This window comes from Molossus molossus, unplaced genomic scaffold (genome assembly GCF_014108415.1).
Source record: "Molossus molossus isolate mMolMol1 unplaced genomic scaffold, mMolMol1.p scaffold_m16_p_6, whole genome shotgun sequence".
NCBI lineage: Eukaryota > Metazoa > Chordata > Mammalia > Chiroptera > Molossidae > Molossus > Molossus molossus.
In genome coordinates this window covers 114,706,012-114,725,071 of record NW_023425399.1, presented here as the reverse complement: position 1 = coordinate 114,725,071, position 19,060 = coordinate 114,706,012, and positions in this window count along the sequence as shown.

Sequence of the window (19,060 nt, the reverse complement as noted above, 5' to 3'; positions counted from 1 at the left end):
TGCAGGAGCCAAGTACAGAGTGTAGCTCCCTAAAGGCATTTGATCAAATGGATCAATGTAAAACTTTCTGTAGGTATCAGTCCTGTAAGGGGCAGAGGGTGTATCTATACGATTCAGCCATATTTCCCCTCTAAGTGAAAGGACATTTCCAATAATCTGAAAAGAATGAAAATAAATGCTTTTCTATATAAGTATTTCTAATTGTGACTTCTTGTGAGGTTAATTTTGACCCATGTACATTGATAAAAGCACTAGCACATATATTTATATATAGCCCTTGTTATAAAAACAACAACAGAAAACCCAAAATGAGACCTTTCAATAGCAAATAATAGCAAATCTTGTTCAAACAATAGAAGGGAATTTACTGACTCATGAAAGCAAGAAGTACAGGCATAAGGTTGACTCTGGTAAGATCTGTATACACAGGTCCAAACATACACAATAGGAGCGAATTTAGTGTCTGTCTACATCTATCATCTACCTACCTACCTACCTATCAATGTATCTATCTCTATCATCCATCCATCCCCCCATCGATCCATCCACTCACCTTTGTCAGCTATCTATTCTCTCTCAGCCCCTGCTCCCCAATTTTCTCTCCCTTCCATGCATCTTTCCTCCCCCCCTCTTCCCTCCCCTCCCCTCTCCTCTCCTCTCCTCTCCCAATCTTCCTGTCTCTTTCTCTCTGTTTCTTACCCCCTCTCCTCCACTGTCCTCCTCGGGACAGGTTCTATCCTCGGGCTCCTGAGTGACGTGGACATGGCCACGGGCAGGCACATCTTACACAGCAGTGCAGGACCCATCAAGCATCTCTTTCTAAGAAGCAGTTGCAACATCTTCTGGTAACATTCTCCCTAATCCGTGATCTGGTGTCACACGCCAACTGCCGACTGAGTCATGGACGCCGCTGGGCTCAGCGTGAACGTGGGTGTGTGAGCCGCCAGGCTGAGCAGTGACCCAGCATCCGAGAGACGTGGTTTCCGGACGGTTGTGAGGGAAGAGACACTGTGGCTATGGTAGACACAGTAAGGACGGTGAGGGGCGGTGTCCCGGACTCGACAGGGGGACCCAGGACGTGGCTTCCCAATGCCCCACTGAACGGCTCGTTGGAGCGTTTTTCCTTGACTAGATCTTTGTCCCTTTCTCAGCAGCGGAACTCAGACCCAGCTACTCCTTGTACTTAACATCCTCTGCATCCAAATGCCAGGACCTACAGAGTCGTTTTCCACTGAGCACAGGATTGATTACAGCGTCTATCTCTGCTTTTCGATCTGCCTTCCCCTCCAGGGCTCACTGACCTGTCCGGCCTCTACTTACTGGGAGTCTGTATCGACTCCGGCCACTGACCGGCCCTGCTGTTCAAGTGCCATGTTGTTCTACTTCGTGTAAAAACGGAGCGCAGCTCGGGACGGATCGCAATGTGTTTAGGACCCTTGTACGTCGTTAGTCGTGTATTTGCTGCTATTAAGCAAACTGCACATGCATTCAAAATGAAATACATTGTGACAACAGGTGATGGGAACATGCAAAGGAATGCCTAGTCAGCGCTGCTCCTTTGGGGACATGTCATGTCAGCGTGGCTGCCACACAATGCTTCAGCTCTAACCCGGCTCGTGCCCAGGGGACCAGGCCACGGCAGTTAAAGGACTTCGGGTCACCGTTGAGAGTATTTCCTGCGATGTCCACATACGGTAGAACCGTGAAAAATGGTTGCAGTTTAGAAGTTAGTGGAAAGCAGGAGGAAAATGTCTCCCATTTTGCGTGTTTCTTATCAAAATGAAAAATTTCTTGCCAGAGTAATTGACCTTGATGATAATAGGACATAATGGTATGATCGACTTATATTTTGCTTAGCTGATCTGGTAGTTTTGCTTTTTTAGACCTGTATGGAGTCAAACCAACATGATATTTAAAAATGTATGCATGTCTATAAGCTTTAGTCAGTTTATTTTACCAGCTATGAAACGGGATTAATAAAGACGCCTATCATATTTTTTTCACGAGGATGAAATGGAAGTGTACACTGGCACACTGAGGAAAATGTCTGGTGCATACACACACTGTAGATGCTTATAGGTTATTTGTGTAATTTTTAGTAGGGCCTGTAGTAATTATACTGTATATTTTTACATACTGTTTTATAGGGATCATAACTGGACTACAAATAATTTTCATGAGGTCTTGCATTTTTAGGTAATGAAAACAAATCATAACATGTTTATATGGCTTTGATTTGTGAACTAATGCCACCATCTGAATCTTGACTTGAATGATTTTCTTTGTAAACTTACCGAGGACATACTGGCTAAACCGCACACCACTGAGGATGTTAGAACCAGTGAGCTCATAGTTGACGTCAAAATAATGTTGTCCTATCCATCTACATAATTTGATGTGTATATATTTATTAGATAATTTATAATGTTTTTTTTCCGCCTACAAATGCTTTTTAAAGATGTTTCTACCGCATTACCTCATAAATTTCATGCGACCTCGTCCATTAATGCCAAGAAATATAATCTTCAACCGCTTTACTCTGGACACAATGTTGCAGAACAGTCCTTGAGACCAATCAGGGAGCAGGGGTACACGCTGAGCTACAACAGGAAAAGGAGGGAGTCGTGGTCATCAATGCCACAGCAAGGTGTCCTCGAACACCCTGGGGTGTTTCCAGCGCCATCTGCCGCGTGGACAGACCCTGAGACGTACCTGTGTGCGAGCCCCAGTCGGCTCTGGTACAAGTAGAAGTGTCCTTCTCCCAGCTCTGCCCCCATTTTCCCTCCACACCCACCCCTCAACATCCTCAGCCTAAGCTTTAAACAGGTTTCTTTCTGGCTCTAGGCCCCTGGCCACCCTTTTCTGAGAACATTTATTTTATTATTATTTTTTTAAAATATGTTTCTATTGATTTTTTTAGAGAGAGAGGAGGGGGAGAGAGATAGAAACATCGATGTGAGAGAGAAACATCAATCAGTTGCCTCCTGCACGCCCCCTGCTGGGGTTCAAGCCAGCAACGCGAACATGAGCCCTGAGTGGGAATCGAACCGGGACGTCTCAGTCCGTGGGACGGCGCTCAAACCACTGAGCCACACCAGCCGGGCAGAACATTGACTTTAGAGACATTGTAATTGTAAATCCTTTTCCTGTCCCTTTGAGATTTAAATCTATTTTTTAAATCTTTTGCTAGTTTTTAAGCCCCGGGGCATGTTCTTCTCCGTGACCCAGAGCATCCCTCTGAAATGTGACCATGCAGAAGAATGACAGCTCCGTCTCGGTGGGGCGGGCAGCTCACCTGGACAGAGCCAGGCTCTGACCGGCGTCTGACGTGCACTTCGATGCAGTGGCAGGAAGGTGGCTTTCCCTTTGGAACAGGGACACGGATGCTCGAAGAGTCCGCCTGCCATCACGCTCGCAAAGTCGGTAGCCTCTTTTTCTAACACATTTGAGTTCAGACTGAGTTCTGGCCTCTCTGCTCTTGTGCAATCGTCTTGAATGAAGTCCTCTTGCCTCTAGATCTGCTTGGGGCAGCCTCGCTTGGGCAGCACGCATACCCTGTGCATCTCTTCCTGTCTCCTTTCTCCCTCTCCTGTTCCTCGTACCATATACACATCTGTTCATACCTACACCTAGCTTTGGGCTTACAGAATGCCAGCAACACAAACATTTGCCTTTTAAAAAAATATTTGGTCAACTGGGTAACATAAACAGACAGCAAGTGGCCTATGATTTGCATGCCCAAAGGGAATTTGTCTTTATTTTCTATTAGTTTTTTTCACATAGTTAAAAAAGTTTTTTCTTTATTGATTTTAGAGAGAGAGGAAGGGAGATGGAGGGAGAGATAGAAACATTGTTGGGAGAGAACATCGACTGGCCGCCTTCTGCACGCCCCCACTGGGGATCGGGCCCACCACCTGGGCATGTGGCCTGACCGGGAATCAAACCAGTGACCACTTGGTGCAGGGTTGACACTCAACCACTGAGCCACACCCTCCGGGCTCACATAGTTTTTTTAGATGGTGGTTGTGGCAGTCAAGTGAGAGCGATTAAAGTAGGAAGTTGAGTCTATGAGTTTGGAACTCAGCGGTGATGTGTAGGTTTTCAAAATAGACACATTGCATATTCACGCAGTTTTGAGGTCTGTTTATTCTCACTGTTAATGGCGTTTCTAGAAGGAGAGTGTTTCTGTTCACATGGACTTGATCATAAGTGATGTTCCTCCATCTGGACGTCTGTGTTCTTGGGTCATTTGTGCAGACATGGGGACAATGCACATGGAGACTCAGAGAATGTTTTTCAGTTAGATTTTCCTGTGGCATGAAGGTCTGAGAAGGACAGAGCAGAAGCAGAGGCGTACCAGAGTCAAAAAGAATTGAAAACACGTATTCACAAGGATACGTTCACTGCAGCACCGCTCATAGTGGCCGAGACATGGAGACAACCACGTATCCATCCACAGAGTGGAACGTGCCTACAGTGGAATATTAGTCAGCCATGAGCAAGGATAAAATACTGCCATTGGCACCTCGGAGAGAAGGGGGATGGGAAGAGATAAACCAAAGAACTTAGATGCCTATATGCATACCCAGTGGACACAGACAACAGTCAATAGTGTGGGGAAGGCGGGAGGGAGCAGGAGTGGGGAGGAGGGGATCAATGGGGGGAAAAGGGGGAACATCTGTAATATGACAATAAAGATTTAAAAAAAAGAAAAGTGTAATTATTGAAAAAACAAACACACACAAAAAAAACCAGAGTCTCTTTTAGAAATGGAAGCAAAACCGACGTTGTTTTGGAAACGAACAGAGGCTGGCTGGTCAGGGGGCCAGGTGCTCCTGCAGGCTCTGGGAAGAGCTAGTGGCAGACCTTTGACAGCCTATCAGTCCTGGGGAGCCGCAGGGATATTAAATGGAGTCTGGGAGATAGAAGTTGGGTGAGATGACATCTGAGAGTTCACATGTTAATACTCCAGAAATACGTTACTTCTGGTGCTCTTCAAATGAGCCTCTAACACACTTTGTATCTTAATTTTCCACTGAAACCATAGCATCGTTTGGTATAGCAATCTTTCTTAGAAGATTTTCTGTTCCTCATTTGCATAAAATGAAAATTATTCCGATTGCTTGAGAGCACCAGTTTCCCCCCGTGGGTCCACGGGGAAGTGTGATGTTCTCACAGGTAGAATTTCCCAAGAGGACAGGCCCTCATTACCACTTTTCAAAATCCATTAGCCTCTCCTGAACCATAAAATGTGATTTAAAAAAGGAGAAGACACTATGGATTTTAAATTTTTTTTTAGTTGATAATTTGCTTTAAGTCACATAAAATTATTACTTTTATTGTTCATATGGGGTCACCTGGGCTAAATGAACAAAAGATTTAATAAAATTAAATCGTACTGCCTTGCGTCTCTATGAGACTGGGAACAAAATGGAAATAACAATGATACTGCACTATCATACCCGCCGCCCCAGAGATCGGTTCCCTTTCCATTGTGCTGTGATCGCGTCTGTGCGTCGTGGTGCCGTCCGTGTCTCCGCCAGCCGCTCCGAGGAAGCCCAGGGGAAGAGGTGGGGACGTTGCTGGTCCCAGCCTGTCCAGAGAGCTGGTGACTTCAGAAGGTCTTATCTAATCAGCCTCCTTATGCCACGTCAGCCTTGGGCGTCACCGAGAACAGCTTGGTTTAGTTCTATCCAAGGGGGTGGCCTGTGTCCAGCCCGTAGGGACCTGTCTTTGGTCTTGTTCCGGAGACCGTGAGTTTTGCACACGAACCGTTCTCACCAGCAGCTGCTCTTTTCCTGGGTGTTCACTCTCCGTCGTAGTCCGAACGCCCGCCCCTTCGTTGCCACGGATGTTCACGGGCCTCCGACAGCACCGGCCAGGCCGGGCGAGAAGAACCCACACTGGCCACTTTGGGCAAACTTGGCCCGAATGGCTGAGTTCTCTGACAGCACAGAAAAGAGAGGCCATTGCTCCTACCACAGTGAGCCAGCCCTCCCTTTAACTGTCCCCAGTCCTCTTCCCTTTCTTGGGGAATCGGAGCGATGGTGGTGGTGATCTGTGGTACCTGATAAAGAGCGAGACACCCAGTGTTCACCTTCAAGATTCCCTGACCATTTATTGATAGGTGAGCAGGCTTATCGACGTTGAAAGGTTTCATGCATATTCTCCAAGTCGGTATGGTTGGTTTCTTATGGAAACTGGTACAATTCATCCAAAGAATACATTCAAGGGGGGCTCACTCATATTTATCGAATATGCTAGTCGATTCATAGTTTAGGGTACAGTTCAAAGTTACATTCTCACCTAGCCGATGATTTCCATGATACTTGTGGATGTCTGAACACATACATAGGAAGTCTATTAAGATGACATTTGAAAATGGACTGTTTGCTCCAAGGCTGCTTGTTCCTGGAAGGTGAGCATGTGAACCAACTAAAAGAACGTTCGTCAGCCCCGGCCGGTTTGGCTCAGTGGTTGGAGCATCAGCCTGCGGACCAGAGAGACCCGGGTTCGGTTCCCGCTAAGGGTACGTATCAAAAATAAATAAATAAATAAATAAAATAAAAGAACGTTCATCAGTAAGCTCAGGGCGTGATGGAGGTGGCCCGCAGGTCACTGTGCCGAGCTCGCTGGCGTATGACAACTCTGCCCTCCATGCAGCACCACAGTCCACCCCAAAGTGCCCGGCCCGGGCCCCCAAACCACACGAATGCTCTCCCCAAATTTCCTCGTGCCAAGGGACCATCAAGATGGCATTCTCCCACGTTGCAGGAAAGTCTAACAAACTGAGTTTCATTTGCTCAATAATTCCATCCGGCAGTCTTTTATGAGTTCACACGTCAGCGGTATCGCGAATAATTAAAACAAATAAAATGTGAATGCTACTCACACATGGACAATTTTTATGCAGGATATGAATGCTCTCAAAGATACGAGTATTTTGAAATTTAAGCTTCATCTGATTTTAACCTCAATGAAATCTTTATGATATTTTCAGTAGACCGCACATTAACAGTTAGAGAAATATCTCTCTTTGAGATAACACCTCAATGATGGCAAAGAGAAGTGAAGGTCCGCGTTCTGCTTGAAGATACCCTCTCAGCAATGTGAGGGGCGTCTCTGTTGTTGATGGATTGGCTATGGATGTAAGAATGTCAACGTTCCCTTCTTAACAAGATGGAACCTGGGTCATTCCGCAGTGTCCCTGCCAGGCCGGGGTGTAACAGAATGAGAACCCTTGTAGCCAGATCAGAAAGTCTCACGGTTGTCTCCTGAGTCACTCTGCAACGGAAGACGTAAAAGTCCAGGTCAGACAAATGTCAGCATTCGAACACGCTACCAAGCAGCCTCCAAGCAAGCAGGTGCAGATGTCTCAATGGGCCACCATTGCAATGGGCCCATTCAGCCCACCGTGGACGCGAGGGAAGGCCTCTCCGTCCTCTGGGAAGAAGGGCTTAAGTCGTCTTTGTGTCGAATTCTCTCTGCTCGTCCGAGCTTCTGGGGCCGGGGTAAGAAAATCACCTATGTGTTACAATGTCAAAAGGGGATTATAACTTGGCAGGGGGTCGCTATTTGGCAGTGAACCTGTAGGCCCCGGACTGCCTCCCTTCGTGGACAGACCACTGGTGCGCGCGTGTGGTTTCACGTATCTGCCCACATTTGGTGTTGATAGGTGTGTCCATCCGAACTGTTGATTTCCAAAATTTGCAAGGTTTGTAGTCACCAAGTTTTAATATTGGTCTTGAATGTGGAATTCAGTAATCTTAATGAGTTGATGGCTTAAATGTTTGCAAGGAAGTGAAGAAGGAAATGCGTTTTGGGCACAGCCGGTGTGGCTCAGTGGTTGAGCACCGACCCTGCACCAAGAGGTCGCCAGTTTGATTCCCGGTCAGGGCACATGCCCAGGTTGTGGGCCCGATCTCCAGTGGGGGGCGTGCAGGAGGCGGCCCATCGACGTTCTGTCTCATCGATGTTTCTGTCTCTCTTTCTCTTCCTCTCTCTAAAATCAACAAAAAGAAAAAAAATTCAAAAGAAAATACGTTTTTGCAGTAATAGAGGGAGCGGGTGATACACACCAATCATCTACTTCTACGTTTGCACAAACGGTGCCACTCACACTTCCTGCCTGAGTCGCCAGGACAGACGCTGAGGCAAAGCAGTACAGCCGAGGAGACCGGCACAGGCAGACCTTGGGCATCTTCCTCCACAGATGTGCGTCCCCTGCACTTCATCCCTGGGCTACCCTGCCTCACGCCTCCATCAAAGCCCCTTAATTGAGTTGCAGTGGAAAGCTGAGCCCTTGTCCTTTATCAAGGTCATTACAAGGAATGGCCACATGAAGAGAACGTCCCTCTCTCCGGCAAAACGGCAGATGGAGACAGTGCCCATTATGCTAGCTAATGTCTCTTTTAAGATTTTGCACAGTGATTTTTCTTTTTAACATTTATGCCCCATGAACCTACTGAGCACGTTGTGTGTGTGCGTCTGGCTTCGGGACTGTCTGTCTGCAGCGAAAGCCACAGAAAACCACGTTTGATTTTATCTCATCTTATTGAAAAAGCAAAATTATGCTGAGCTGGTCCTCCTCTGGGGCTCCCGATACCGTCTCCCTTCCCTTAGTTTCATATATTTTTTTCTCGTCGTCGTTTTTACTTCTGCTTGCTCCGCTTCATGCGGGCGTTGCGGGCAAATGCCAACGTTTGGAAGTTGCTGGGTAGTCAGATTTTCAGAGAATCCGATTGAGAATCTGTGGCGCTGGCAGGTGCACGACCCGGCCGACTTGCAGACGGGGCCCTGGGCACCACAGGTGGCACCATGTGCTCACGTTCTCAGAAGCAGTCGGTGGCGCAGGGGGCATGTCGAACGAGGTCTCTGTCGGGCAGGCTTCGCTCCCCTTCTTCACTTTACCCCACGCTTATCCTCCGAGAGGGAAGCAAGTCAAGCACCTGCTTTATTCTTTTTCTTTTCTTTATTGGTTTTTGAGAGAGAGGAAGGGAAAGGGAGAGAAAAACACCGAGGAGAGAGAACATTGATTGGCCGCCTCCTGCACGCCCCCCACTGGGGATCAGGCACACAACCTGGTCATGTGCCCTGACCGGGAATCGAACCGGTGCCCTCTTGGTACATGGGTCCACGCTCAACCACTGAGCCACACCGGCCGGGCAAGTGCCCTGCTTTAAATGATCTCTCCACTGCCTCTCACAGTGCCCGGCACTCAGCCTTGGTTAGCGCTGTCCTTGGGGCCTTGGAGGTTTCTCTGTCTCAAATGTACATTCCGTACAGTAGACACGAGCTTCAAGCTCAGTAGGCAGGTGCGGTGCTCTGGCTCCGGGGCCGCCGGGAGGAAGGCGGTGAGTGCGACGGGGTGGTCTGCGTAAAAGCGCATGGCTGGCCCTGGCCGGTGGACCAGAGAGTCATGGGTTCGACTCCGGTCAAGGGTATGTACTTCGGTTGCGGTTCAGTCCCCAGCGCTGGTTGGGGTCGAGTGAGAGGCAACCAATGTGTCTCTCTCACATCGGTGTTTCTCGCTCCCTCTCCCTCCCACTCTGTCTGAAAATAAATGGAAAAATATCCTTGGGTGAGGATTAAAAAAAAAAAGAGCCCTGGCCAATGCTTGTCACTCAGTGCGCTGCCGACCACAAAACAAGATTGACATATTCTGGGAATTATTTTTGATACCTATGTTATTAATAGCACCATATAATTTCTTACAAAAGAAAACAACAACCTTTTTCTGGGAATAAAATAGGACATGTCCAGTGGAAACATCGATCTCGAAGCACTAACTGCAAATGAAAACAAAACTGTTGGAGACTGAAATGCTAACGATGATGAAGAATGCTTCTGACGTTGCTGCCGGTGAGGAGCATCATCCGATGTTGAACCTGGTTGCACAGTCGTTAGAGAGATTTATAAAACCTCCACTCTGGATTGATCTATTCGATACAAAACAAAATTTATTAAAAATATGCACTGCCCCATGGTGGGAAAATACAGAGTAACGAGAAAGAGAATCTTCCCTTTGGTTTGTGGGCTTTTTCGTGTTACTTCCAACATCAGGAAGAGAAGCAGTGTATTTGGGATTCAAGAGAAGAGATTGCAGAACTAACGTCCTGGGAGGTGGAAGACAACGGCGTGTGTGATGTCGTCGCCACACGACAGTGCAGAGCCCTTTACCATGGCAATCACCAAAGCAATGGCAATACTGAGAAATGCATAAAGCTTGCTCAGGTAAAGGAAATAAGGAGAGTAAAGATAAGGAAGAAGGAAGAGTGTAAACACCGAATGAGGTGGTGTTCAGACCATTGCAGAATGAATGAAAGCATGCTACCAGACTCGATTTTTATCGAAGTTTTAAAATATTTTCATTGATTTTTTTTTAGGGAAAGGAAGGGGGAGAGAGATAGAAATATTGATGTGAGAGAGAAACATCAATCAGCTGCCTCTTTCATGTCCCCCACTGGGGATCGAGGCAGCAGCCAGAGCATGTGCCCTGACCAGGAATGGAACTGGGACCTCTCAGCTCACAGGATGGTGCGCCACCCCCTGGACCACACCACCTGGGCCAGACTTGATTTTTAATTAACTGAGAGCTATCAGCTACTACAACAGGGAACCCGTATGCTTTCCACCCGATGCCCAGAGAACACTGTAGTATTTGGAATTGTGCATGGAGGCCCGATGATGCTGTAAAATTCACCTGTATCAACATGGGGGAGAAATAAGCAATGCTACTAAAAGAAGCCCAAATCCAATTCATATATTCTCAATTTAGAAAGAAAAGTCCCTCTCTCTTTCTCTCTTTTTCCCTCTCTCTCTTTTTCTCTCTCTCTCTTTGTCTCTCTCTCTCTCTCATTTACAGAGTGAGCAAAAGTAGGTGTATAGTTGTTCGTATGAAAAAATAATAAATAATTAATAAATAATCATACAAGAATAAACTGTTGCACATACCCACAACTGTGAACCCACTTTTGCCCACCTTGCAGAAGAAACTGTGCACTTAAGAGGATTGTTGACTCTGGTACTCTCTAAGACACAGTATTTGGAGAACTCTGTGGCTCAGAAATGGAAACCACATGTATTTCAAGTGGGAAAATAGAATTGGGAGATGTAATTTTTCAATAGGAACTTGCATGGGAATATGTGTATTAGTTTGCTATTTAACGTGTAAACACGAACTTAGTTGCTTACAACGATGCCCGATTATTCCCCGAGTTTCTGGCTTGGCTGGGTCCACGTCGAAGGGTTCCCTTCTAACCCTCTCTAACATTTCTCCTGCTCTGTTCTCCTGCTCAGCACTTCTTAACATCTAAGGTTCTGCATACAGTTGGCCCTTTAACAGCAGGGGTGTTGGGGACACCCATCCCGGTGCAGTTAAAAATCTGCTTACTACTTTTGAGTCCCTGAAAGTTTAAGCTGTCTCTCAGTATCCATGAAGAGTTGGTTCTAGGACCCTCACCTCCCCGTAGATACCAAAACCTGCAGGTACTCACCATGGCAAGAAGGGGCCAATACAAGGGCGACCAGAGGATGCACATGAGCTAAGAGATGGAGTCGAGTTGTCCACATGGTGTGATGGGAGACTAGGGGGGTCTGTAGGAGAGGGGATCATTGAGCAGATTTATGGCTTGGAAACAATCCTCGTGACTTCTTTGTGAAGAGTGGGTGGAGGAGAGCTGTCATGGGAAGAGCATGCCTGGTGGAGATGATGGTGGTCTTACTAGGGCGGTGCCAGTGAGGGGCGCGTGCAGGGGGTGGCGTTTGACGAGCCCTGAAGGGCAGCTGGCAGGATGAGGGGTGGCCTGGGTGTGAGCTGTGGGAGATGGAGGATGGAATGTAACTGTGTGTGCAGTGCAGGGCGAAACGTTTCTACACACTTGTTTTCTTTTAGAACTCACACGTGCAAGTAATCTTGTGTGCTCTAGAGCAAAAACAAAACAAAAACTTCTGACAGTCGCCTACAAAGACTTGCCCAAGCAAATCTGACAATACAAGTGGTATCCAAGTTAAATAATTTAGTGGTTCTAGAGTAGCGTGACCACTGTTCTTATCAGGTTCAAAAACTTACATTAAAGACATTGGAAAAAACATGTTATACTATTATAGTTACATCATATACATCTATATAAGAAAAATGCATACATGTATATGTTTATACATACATGCATCTGCATACATGTATATATAAATGTAGATGTGTATTTATATAATTATAAAACATCCATCCTCAGGGTATTGACATCAAATATGATCATGTGGCTTTTATATCTTTATGTAAAGATTGGTTTGGTCAAACATGTGATTGGTTATGAATGACTCACAATTAAGACTGAATCTAGCATTGGTCTCTCTAAAATGAAAAATATTATCATCCTAAAAATAGGTGTGTTTGTGGTGTGCATGTGTGTGAACACGCGCTCTCACGCCGACAGGTGCTTGGGGAAGCATGAAGGAACGGAGGGTAATTTTCTCTGCAGGGATCCTGTATCCCTGTGAGTCACGGTGGGCGCGCGCTCCAGGGTGTGGGTGGGAATTTTCCACACCAAGCGATGCTCCTGATAGCTCCCTGGGGCCGGGCTGGATAATGGGCCTCCTCCAGCCTCCGACAGCCTAAGCCACAGGGCACTTTGCTGAAAGGCTACAAAGCCAAGGAGCGGGGAGCCGCAGCAGCCGGGATTAACCGAGACGCTTGGAGTTAGAATAAGCACTGGGCATTCTCCACAGTGGTTACGGGACTGGAAGGGGCGATGATGAACAACTCCGCCTAGTGAGACCTGTTCCGTTTCACATCAAATATAAAGAGATTGAGTTGCTTCAGCAGCGTTTCTTGTCCTTAACTTACTTTCTTTTTTTCTTTTTTAAGCGCACAGGGAAAGATAATATATTGCAAATGCGGAAACCCTCTGTGTGTGTCCCGTAGCTTAAACGTTTCGACTGTGCTTGTCACAGAAACTGAATAGCGTAGTGTTTACAAGATGAGCCAGCACAGACGTGCCTACAGAATAATTTTAACCCATCTTACGTGATATTCTTTTTAATTCTCTTAAGCGCCATGCAGTGATACCCTAAATTCCAGTCCGCGTGTTTATCGCAAAGGGAAAAGGATAAATCTCCTTCCGATCGATAGGAACATACGTGGCGATGCCCTGGGTGTTGGTGTGCAGGGACTGGCCTCTTCCGTGGTTGAAAGTATACGGAATTTATACTGTAATGAAACGGGTTGGAGTTCTGGCTTTTAGTGTATCTAGTACATAGTAGTAGACACAAACATGTATGAAAACGTTGCTAATGAAGTCTACTGTGGTCTACATAGATGCTGAGGTAATTGAAAGAAAAAAAATTTTGAAGAAAAAGAGTAAAGATTGTTCCTAAGGGAAGAGCTGGGAAGAGTCTTTTTAGTTAAGGGTTCGAGGGGCGGAAGCCCTTGTTGGAATGGCTGAGTTTTTTGTGGTTTTAGCGGCATCTCCTGTAACCCGCGGCCACAGGCGCACACCTGGCTTCAAGGTGTCAGTCCCCAAGGAGGAGACGAGAGGCTAAAACAAAAGGACGGCGGGGGAAGGGAGGCCTTGGCAGTGGGCAGTGGGCAGCTGGTGTCCTGGAAGCGATCTGGGTGGAGAGGATTTCACACCAGCGCTGGCCAAGCAACTCTCGGACACCTGCTAGGTTGCATTTATTTATTTTTTATATAAACTTCTATTTTTTAGAGCAGTTTTAGGTTTGCGGTTAAACCGAGCGGCAGGGGCAGAGATGTGGGATATACTCACTGTCTCCACATGGGCACAGCCTCCCATGATCAGCGGGCCCCCGAGTGGTGCCTGCGTGACCACGGACGGACCTCCAGCAACACCCCATTGTCACTTGGAGTCCACGGTTCCCACGGAGGCTCACGTTTGGAGTTGCACGTTCTATGGGTTTGGGAAAATGTATCCAACACTCTAGTCATAGAGAATTTTCGCTGCCCTGGAAACCCACGGTCCTCCACCTAGTCACCGTCCCTCCCCCCTTGTCCTGGGAAACCTCGGATCTGTCTTTTCCAGAACGGCCTACTGTTAGGATCGCAGCTCGTCTCCTCAGGTGTTCTTCTGCACTTAGTGATATGCACTCAAGTTCCCGAATGGTTTTTCAGGGCTGGATACTTCTCTCTGTCCAGCCCTGAGTAATATCCCACCGCCGGGACGAAGCAGTTCATTTAGCCATTCGTCTGCTGAGGGACACTCGGGGGCTTCCACGATTGGGCAATTATGAATAGAGCTGCTGTAAACATCCACGTGTAGTTCGAGTGTGGACATACATTTACAGCTCCTTTGGGTAAATATCAAGGAACGTGGTGTTCAGATCATATGGTAAGAGTATGTTTAGTTTCGTAAGAAACTGCCAAACTGTCCTCTCCAGTAGCTTCCAACGTGGTGCTATTTTCATACCCCCAGGAATGTAACTTTCCATTTTAATGTTTTCCCTTTCCTGGCTTGTACTGTAAAAGATCCTATTCACTTAACCATCAGTAAACGTCTATTCCTCATGATGGCCGGGGTCAGTGTGGTGGGAGGCGGGAAGGTCTCAGGGTGGCCGGGGTCAGTGTGGTGGGAGGCGGGAAGGCCTCAGGGTGGCCGGGGTCAGTGTGGTGGGAGGCGGGAAGGCCTCAGGGTGGCCGGGGTCAGTGTGGTGGGAGGCGGGAAGGCCTCAGGGTGGCCGGGGTCAGTGTGGTGGGAGGCGGGAAGGCCTCAGGGTGGCCGGGTCACTGTGGTGGGAGGCGGGAAGGGCCTCAGGGTGGCCGGGGTCAGTGTGGTGGGAGGCGGGAAGGCCTCAGGGTGGCCGGGGTCAGTGTGGTGGGAGGCGGGAAGCCTCAGGGTGGCCGGGGTCATGTGTGGGAGGGGGAAGGCCTCAGGGTGGCCGGGGTCAGTGTGGTGGGAGGCGGGAAGGCCTCAGGGTGGCCGGGGTCAGTGTGGGGGAGGCGGGAAGGTCTCAGGGTGGCCGGGGTCAGTGTGGCGGGAGGCGGGAAGGCCTCAGGGTGGCCGGGGTCAGTGTGGCGGGAGGCGGGAAGGTCTCAGGGTGGCCGGGGTCAGTGTGGCGGGAGGCGGGAAGGTCTCAGGGTGGCCGGGGTCAGTGTGGCGGGAGGCGGGAAGGTCTCAGGGTGGCCGGGTCAGTGTGGCGGGAGGCGGGAAGGTCTCAGGGTGGCCGGGTCAGTGTGGCGGGAGGCGGGAAGGTCTCAGGGTGGCCGGGGTCAGTGTGGCGGGAGGCGGGAAGGTCTCAGGGTGGCCGGGGTCAGTGTGGCGGGAGGCGGGAAGGTCTCAGGGTGGCCAGGGGTCAGTGTGGCGGGAGGCGGGAAGGTCTCAGGGTGGCCGGGGTCAGTGTGGCGGGAGGCGGGAAGGCCTCAGGGTGGCCGGGGTCCGTGTGGTGGGAGGCGGGAAGGTCTCCGGGTGGCCGGGGTCAGTGTGGTGGGAGGCGGGAAGGTCTCAGGGTGGCCGGGGTCCGTGTGGTGGGAGGCGGGAAGGTCTCAGGGTGGCCAGGGTCACTGTGGTGGGAGGCGGGAAGGTCTCAGGGTGGCCAGGGTCACTGTGGTGGGAGGCGGGAAGGTCTCAGGGTGGCCGGGGTCAGTGTGGTGGGAGGCGGGAAGGCCTCAGGGTGGCCGGGGTCCGTGTGGTGGGAGGCGGGAAGGTCTCCGGGTGGCCGGGGTCAGTGTGGCGGGAGGCGGGAAGGTCTCAGGGTGGCCGGGGTCAGTGTGGTGGGAGGCGGGAAGGTCTCAGGGTGGCCAGGGTCACTGTGGTGGGAGGCGGGAAGGTCTCAGGGTGGCCGGGGTCAGTGTGGTGGGAGGCGGGAAGGCCTCAGGGTGGCCGGGGTCAGTGTGGTGGGAGGCGGGAAGGCCTCAGGGTGGTTGTGTCACTGTGGCTGAATGCAGGAAGGGAGGCAGTGATGAGCTTGATTTAAAGCCGCAGAAAGAAAACGGCACCCACAGGAGATGAAAATAAGGAGGAAGCGGTGGTTCACTGGAAGAAGAAATGTGAGCTGATGGGTTTCCAGGGAAGCATCAACCCTGGGCAATCTGTAGGGTGATTGCCTGTAGGAATGATCCATCAGCCAAGTCCCCAAAGGGGAGTGCTCCCTGACAAAGTGCTCTTGGGAGAAAACCCCTTGTGAAGGGCCGTGTCCTGTTCACGCACCTGGAGGTCCCCGTGGGCATCAGCAATCCGTCCAGGAGGCAATTGTGTTGGAAGCAGGTGGCTGTTGAAAGGAGCTCAGACCATAAAGGGAGGCAGGGAAGGTGGGGTCTGCCTCCTGCTTCCTGTCTGCAGGTAAGGGAGCGAGAAGGGGGGTCACAGGGCCTGGACTCTACCTTTTAACTCCCCAGGCTGCAGAGGTTCTCAGGCCCTCGCTGTACTGAACATAACTCCGGCGTGACAGTGGGTTAAAGTAAACTCCGCTCTCTGCTGTCCTGCCCCTTCCCGGCCTTTGCCCAGTGGTTCCCACGGCGCCCTCAGCCCCCAGGGCCTTCAAGCATTTCATATTTCGTCTAGGTTTTCTCAGGTGTCTTCAGTTTACGATGAGTAGAAAAAAACAAAAATAGTGTGCCCTGGTTAATTTTGGTTTGAATATGGAAGGAACAAATCAATAACGACCAGCTCACTGGACAGCATGTTTGTTGACTTAAGATAATAAAAGACACAATTTAGGCTCAGACTTAAGGAAATGTTTGCTTCTTCTTAAAATGTTGCAGACTAAACTGTCTTTGAATATTTTGAGTATACACTTCAGTCTTTCTCACTACACTAATTATGTAGTAATAGACTTAATCTGCTTCCCCCGGGTTAGGAACACTTATCTCCACAGACTTTGTGTTCGGATTTCTAGTTTAATTTTTTTCCATAATATTAGTTACTAGCTGGTGAAGATTGGCCTTATTTCATTATTATCATTATCATTATTATTATTTCTTGTGTATCTGAATTAGAGGACTTGCTTTTTGTTTTTTAACGGGTACCTGATATTTTCTTACCTGTTCATTTAACTTTTACTCTTGTTCTAGGTGAAGCCGGGATAATAAGGTAAATGAAAATGTAACGTGAATAACATTGTACTCACATCTGTGAGGAACAGAACAGAGACTCTGAAAGAACTTTAAACCATTGGAATACAATTTAAAGGGCAGTTCTGCAATTTCTTAATGTGAGCAAACACTCAAATGTAAGCTTACGTTTAGGAGAGCAGAGTAGTTGCTGATGCTGAAAGGTGGACACTGGAGCCCGTCTCTGCAGGAACAACACACCTGAGGGCCTCTGCCATCATTTCTTACGGTGGCGGCTCTACGGAAACTGTTTCTGATGCTGCAGTGACCTCCCCCCTCTCTGGATAGAAGGTTTTCAACCAGACTTTCCTGAGTCTGTGTCTCCACACAGCACGTGGTCTAAGAAGTTTGAGAAAGGCGATAGGACTGAGCTTGAATCCCATGGGAACCTCTGTGGCCTCCAGCAGTTCCTTTGTCCCTCTGTGAACTCATTGCCCCTTAGAATTGCTGCCCACCCCACCATCTACCCAAACACCTTCTATGAAAAGACACTTCCCCCACAGAGAACATTTCCTTTTCCCTTCCTCCCCAAGTGCTGTGTCCATAATAAAAACCTCACTCATCCGGGCGTCAGACATGGTTTAGAAAAGCATTACTTTATCTCAAGACAGTGTTGGGTTCACTCCCGCAAGCCCTGCGCTGAGCACAGTGGCTGATTGGTAGTGGAACATCACAGTTTCCTAATGGGATGACCTAATTAAGCGTATTATTTTGTGCATATATGCAGGTGTAAATACATGTGCAATATATCATATTATGTATTACTACAATATATCACAGGCAATAGCTGTAGTTTCGGTCTACACAGTTCCAGAAATGTGGTTGAAATCTATAAATTTCAGAAATGAACAGAATTTAAAATAGGTATCAATCATAATCTTAATAAATAGTGAAGGAAAAATACATGAATACATTCCATTGTTTGGCTTACTAGTTTGAGAATAAGTCAAGGAGGATCGAAGGAATATTATAAATATTATTCACTTGAAATATACTTCTTAATGTCTTAAAAAAAAAACTCAAGTAATTTTTAGAAGTTTATGGTTATCTACATCTATGTAGCTATTTGTACATCTGTGATCTATCTATTTAGCCTGAGAAGCGAACAGCTAGTCACAGTGCAATGACTGGAGAAGTGGACAGCCCGAAGGCTTTACGAGAAAGCCGAAAGCATAACAAACATGTTTTAGAAGAATAATGTATCAGCACAGAAGCTATGCTCTTGATCACCTTTCCAGCTGCTGTATAGAAGTGTATTGGTGAAAATGAAATAGTCTTCTGTGTCAACATTTTCGAATACTTCAATTTTATAAAACATCGCATTGAGATGAAGGGTGGTCTTCTGCAACCTGAAACAATCGTTAGGAATTTAAGTGAAATAAAGTGGTGAATATAGTGAAAATCAGTAGGACTCCTAAAAGAAATGAAGGGCAATCATCTTTTATTCCAATTTAAATTTAATTTTTAGAACTTTGTTTCTGTTAAAAACCATGCCTAGGTTTTCAGGGTTGGGTCGTTCTGTGTTTAGATGCATATGTATTCCCTAATATTGGGAAAGTAAGTGCCCTTTCTTTGCCAAGTTGCAAAGTGGCAATGATATTTTTATGATTAATGTCAAGTGTCATTTTATGCATCAAATGATTTCAGAAAAGGTTAGTAAACCTTCCGATGATAATTTATATTGTTTAGCATATTGTTAAGTATCATATGTAAGAAATTTCTAAGTACTCAGTCTTCAGACCAGTTAGGGATGCATTTTGTGGTAAATCAAGGATGCAGCAGCACCGGTGAAGTAAGATACAAAACTGGGTTAACTTGGTGCCTGACAGAACCAGGTATGCCTCTGCGTGTATGTAACAGGATACATTAACAAACTGATCAAGTAGTAAAATTGGTGTTTGCACATCAAATATGCAAGCAAGGAACACTTAGAGTGTTTCTGTACAGCCCCAGAGATGTGAAAATTAGCAGAACTTAAAAAGCAATATAAATTCAGTG